This window comes from Biomphalaria glabrata, chromosome 4 (genome assembly GCF_947242115.1).
Source record: "Biomphalaria glabrata chromosome 4, xgBioGlab47.1, whole genome shotgun sequence".
NCBI lineage: Eukaryota > Metazoa > Mollusca > Gastropoda > Planorbidae > Biomphalaria > Biomphalaria glabrata.
Genome location: NC_074714.1, coordinates 53,812,119 through 53,817,634, shown reverse-complemented (window position 1 = coordinate 53,817,634; position 5,516 = coordinate 53,812,119). Strand labels below are relative to the sequence as shown.

At 37.5% G+C, this 5,516-nt stretch overlaps 1 protein-coding gene across 1 annotated transcript in view; it reads right to left on the bottom strand.

The window, feature by feature from the left end:
* Nucleotides 1-5,516, bottom strand: part of LOC106061912 (transient receptor potential cation channel subfamily M member-like 2) — a 35,906-nt gene extending 30,390 nt beyond the window's left edge. Inside the window, exons 1-3 of the mRNA XM_056027897.1 lie at nt 5,315-5,516; nt 3,719-3,816; nt 3,264-3,401 (exon numbers count right to left, since the gene is read on the bottom strand). The gene's annotated coding sequence lies outside the window, so the exon portion shown is untranslated. The remainder of the gene's footprint in view (nt 1-3,263; nt 3,402-3,718; nt 3,817-5,314) is intronic.

The window sequence follows — 5,516 nt, the reverse complement described above, 5'->3', positions numbered from 1 at the left end:
AAAACAAACACGAATAGCAAGATAACATGGCATTGGCAAAATATTTATTTAAAAAAAAATTCACACCCTCAATTGGGGGCATGGTGGGATTTTCAAATTAGGACTCCCCTCTCCCACACTAGCTACGCCTCTGGTATTGCATCGCTCCTCATTTGGACATCGGTATCTTCTTCGTTCTCATCTTACATGTCGGAGGCTTTCTGTATCTAAGATAAAACGCGCAGAAGTTTCCAGATCAGCATTTCTCAGTATAGTTTTTCTTATATAGGAGGGTTTTGGGGCCAAAGCCTTGTTAGGGCTTTTTAATAAAGTTATCATTCAGTTGTGTCCGGTTCTTAGTCGAAAAATTATGCGTTGGTCATGTCGAGATAGCTTATAATAGGCATCGTTTTTCTTATCTTACCTTATATAATACAGACGTTACTTCAAAAAAGATGATTACGTCATACATTTAGTCATGCATATTAACCAATGACTTCAAAGTCTGCCAAGTCACTGGTTTTCCTGGCTAGCTCAGGCAACCCATTCCATGCTCTAATAGCACTAGGGAAGAAGGAGTATTTGTACAAACTTGTCCTAGCATATGGAACGAGGAATGTGCCTTTAACTTTGTGTCTTTCAGAGTATTTTATTAAATTTTGTTTTTGTATTTGAAGATTATGGTTCAGTGTTTTATGTATAATTGCTACTTTACTTTTAAGTCTTCTTTCCTGAAGGCTTTCTAAATTTAGAGATTTTACTAAAGGTGTTACTCTAGTCAAATGTGAATATTCGTTTGTTATGAATCTCACTGCTCTATTTTGTGTCTGTTCCAGTTTCTTAATTTTATCTTGAGTTGAGGGGTCCCAAACGGAGGATGCATATTCTATTATTGGCCAAACCAAGGTTTTCTTGGGATGTGCGCTGGTCCAATTCTCATTTATTCTACACTCTTTTATTTTCAGCATTTATTCTGGGTAGAGAGGAATTTTTATTAGTTTTTTCGTTCTTCCATCTTTGGCCAATATGTCTGCTTTTTCATTGCCTTCTCATTCAATTTGTGCTGAAGAACAGTTTCATTGCTGTTGATTTTAAGGTTTACAAGAGTTGTTCTGAGTTGCTTTTTATAGGAAGTGTCCGAGTTTAAAGGACTGTTTTGGCATGACTCTGTAGGACAATTTGGCTGTTTGATGTACATGGACAGTTTATTTGTGTGGTAGCTGCTAGTTCAAGTGCTCGCTATTCTGCGATGTAGCTGTCTGTTGCAATTAGATTTTCCAATCTTTCTCCATGTGGGCCATTCCATTAGTATGCCAGCACCTCCGTTTGTGTTGGATTTTTGAGAGGATCCATCTGTGTGAACTCTGACCCATTGGTTGTTGGGGGTATTGGGTTTTTAGAATAGAGTTTCCTAATTCCTTAAGCTTTCTTTGGTTGTGGTTGGATTTTTTTCGGTTACATTTTCGATGATGCCTATTATGGAATGGAGGAGCGACCGGCCATGTTATGCCGCTTAATTGACTCAATAGTTATATTTCTTAATTGGCAATTCTTTTTACGGTTGAGTGATTCCTGATAAAACTGAGATCTTTTTTTAGCCTGTTTGGGTCTTGTTGATTTTGTGTATCTTCTGTTGTTCAACAAATATGTATCATAACATTAAATGTTTTCTTCGAGGGACATGATGACTATCTTTCATGACTTTTAAAAATTGTGTGTTCTAAATAATAACCTTGAATATAAGTGGGTCAAAGGCAATATTGAGCTCCATACCGATGATACATAGCCATGAGATATGCAGATAATATAAAGGTGGAATTTCAAACCATGAATATGTTTGAAAAAATAACATGCAGAAGCATGTTTGGGTATCTATAGCTAATTCGTCTCACATTTATTTACACGGCTTTTATCAACTCATTCTGTCTGTCTGTCCGTCAGGTAAAAAAAGTGATCATAATGTTTCTCCCACACGCATTCTCAAATGAAGTTATAATTTCTCAAAATTATTCATTGAGAAAGACAAGACATTAATCAATAAAAAGGTTGTTATTTAGACAAGTAATTAATTATTTTGTTTGATATCGAATAAGGGAAATAACTTGTAATTTTCGGTACATAATAATAACAAGGCTTGTCTTCGAGTCCGAAGATTAGAGAAAAATGCAGTATTTCCCGTGGATGCACAGCCCCAGCTGTGACCTACATATTTTGCCAAATCCAGGGCAAGCATAACCATTGTCCGCGGGTGGTCGATTTAGATTTTCTTTTCGCCGTCTGCGTTTTTCCTCGGCAGCGGATTTTCTTTTGGTCTCAAACGTGTATACCGCGGCCTTCGTGAGTGACCTACAGCTGTCTCGTTCCGAGGTCGCATGCAACCAGGTGCTCTCTTCTATGTCAGCTAAAGAAAGTTGACGCCTAAGCTGGTCTTTAAAGCGTTTCCGTGGGGTACCTCTGTTTTGTCGACACCCTTTTAGCTCACCCAAAAATACTGCCATACGGGATACGTGCCCTGTCCAGCGTAACTGTCGGACCATAAGAAGTCCATCTATACTGTCCATACCGGCGTTCGCAAGGACATCGCTGTTTGTAGAGCGGTCTTGCCAACGTGTGTCCATAATGGAGCGCAAGCATCTTTGGTGAAAGCGTTCAAGTAGTCTTAGTTGTTTTCTGAATAGTGTCCATGTCTCAAATTCATATAGAAGGGTTGAGAGAACCACCGCCTGGTAGACAATAATTTTTGTAGGCAGGCGGAGCGATTTGTTCCGCCAAATTCTCGCCTGAAGGCGTCCAAAAGCGCCACTGGCCCTGGCCAGACGGTTATCAACTTCCCTTGAAAGTAAAGCGTCATTTGACACTATACTACCTAGATATGTGAAGTGGTCTACCACGTTTATGGGCTGTCCGTTTACGGTGATCTTTGGGGCTGAGTATGTTTTATTGGGTGACTTCTGGAAAATGACTTCTGTTTTCTCGAGGTTTATAGCTTTTTTTTTGGCTTTTGATACATATAATTTTAATAAAGGAATTATTGTGTGTGTGTGTGTGTATGTGGCACCAGGACGTTATGATAAGACGTTATAATCTGTTTGTATTTTTTGGATATTCTCCTAAATTTATATTTAATTTAATTAATTGTTACCTAAACTAAAACATTATTGGAATGTATTTAAACTACAGTTTCGTATTTGATATATAAGTTATCCATTATTAAATCTCTAACAGCATGCCTTGCTTGCATTTTAATTAAGTTTGACAAAGAACATAAAACGATTGACACAGACCTGGTTTAGTGTTGTAATGAGCGCTTCGTTGCTTTCTGCTGTTTCTTTATCCAGCAGTGGCTTCAGGAAATCTGTATTTAAGTTAGTCACGATGGCACCCAGTAGATCTTTGGGGCCTGGTTCTTTCCATTTTAAGCTCTTCGAGAGATGGAAAAATACATCTAATTTACGAACAAAGAAAGATAAAGGCCTGCATGTTTTTTAAAGACAAGACAACCTCTTGGGATGTTTAACACAAAGATTTAAAGTGGTAGAGGTAAAAATTTGATAAGAATGTTAAAAAAAAAGTTTCTGACTGGTCATATTTTATATATACCTTTATCACCTTTGCACAGGCCCCCTACTTGTGGGGACCCCGGGGCATTAACCCAGACAGCCCTCCCTTTAATCCGGCCCTGACAGAACATGTACAATGAAATACACATTTAACACTATTTATAACTGAAAAGTCTTACAATTTCTTTTGAAGTGAAGATCTCTTTATAGTTCAGTGTTAGGCCAAGGTAAAAAGCATCTAAAGCATTGTCTTGTACTTCATACAATTGTGTTGTTTCTGAAGTCAGCGAAAGAAAAAAAAAAAGAAAATTATAGTGAAAACTTGTGAACAGATTTGACTTTAAATGTGAACAGTATCCATCTTATTTCCGATTTCTAATACTGTCTCGACTAAACGTTTAATCTGTAGGTCCTACAATTTACCTACAATCGTCACTCTTGGTAAAAAGTTTCTCGAAGCCTCAAGGTTCGGGAATTCCTTGAGAAAAAACGATTTTCACATCTTTGGCGAAATCTCGTTCACCATTCACAGAGAACTGCGTTAAACTCCATGAAATTATTTTGTTGGTTTCTAATACACTAGATCACGTGATACACATATTAAGAACCACGGGTCACGTGTAATATCCTACTAGTAGAAACATAACACTTAAGCCCAAAATTTTCGAAGCAAAAAAAAAAAAATCCTAAATATTTTTTTTTTTAACATTTTAGTATTTTATCGGGGCCCCAAAGATGATGAGTCGCTATTAGTTTTCTTTGCTAAGTCCGTCTGTCTCTATCCCGTTGAAATCACAAGACTAGAAAAGATATTGATATCCAATGTTCTTGCAAAGTGATTCAACCAGGAGTGGACTAGCTATATAAGCAATTTGCCAGGTTGGCCGGTAACCAAATGGGTCGGTAACAAAATGGGCCGGTAACCAAATGGGCCGGTAACTAAATGGGTCGGTAACCAAATGGGCCGGTAACCAAATGGGCCGGTAACCAAATGGGCCGGTAGGGCCACTATGACACGTATGAAATAGTTTAAAAAGTTGTATAAAATTCCTTTATACGAGTGACCCTTTGGAGCGTCGTGTTTTAAAAAAAATAATTACAGATTAGACTGCGCAATCGAAAAAAAACATTTTCCCGAATTAATGTAATAGCCTACATCCGTGGACAGTGCTACCAGTAGGCTCCATTCTTTTAGGGCCTTCAACTAAGCGATTAAAAAGCGACATACAGTAGGAAGCTTGTTTTGGCTACCTAAAAGGAGGCTCGAGGTTCGACACCCGACTCGGGCAGAGTTGTGTTTACTGAGCGCCTAAAGGCAGCACGGAAAACCAACTCTAAATACCCCCCTCCCCCCACTGGTCCACAAAAGAGATTGGACCAAAAGCGCTCTGAGCATGCTATAAGCATGAAAGTAGCGCTATATATAAAAAAAAAAAGCCATATATTTCGTCTAAAAAGTTCACAATATTCTCGTGTACAGCTATCGATTCTATACCTTACCAAACCTAACATTATGACTTTGAGGACAGGTATGATAAACGTATGGGCTGAATTGTATAATAAGGTATAATAACCCAGTTCACCCCTGGATGCAACCGCTACTTTTTTTTTTCTGAATTAGCAACGTTTATTTTATTTTTTTTTTAATATGCATGCCTTTTTTTTAAATTTGATTTTTTAAGATCAAACAGCCGTTTTCTTTAAGGCCTACATAGAATCTAGAATTAGAAAAACATATTATTCCTTTACCTTAACGTAAATAATAATATACTTACTTTTATAAATTTCACTTCTTAAGATGTCGACCCCACAAGCGGTTTTTAAAGTCAAAAAGTTATCTTCGGGTGTAGAGCTATAATAGAAACAAAGTCATGCACACAACTTGATATAAGATAAGATTTAATTCGTGTTCAATAATAGTTCGTTAAGACAAGTGTCTTTTCTTCAAGAAATGATGATATTGTGTGATAAGGGCGC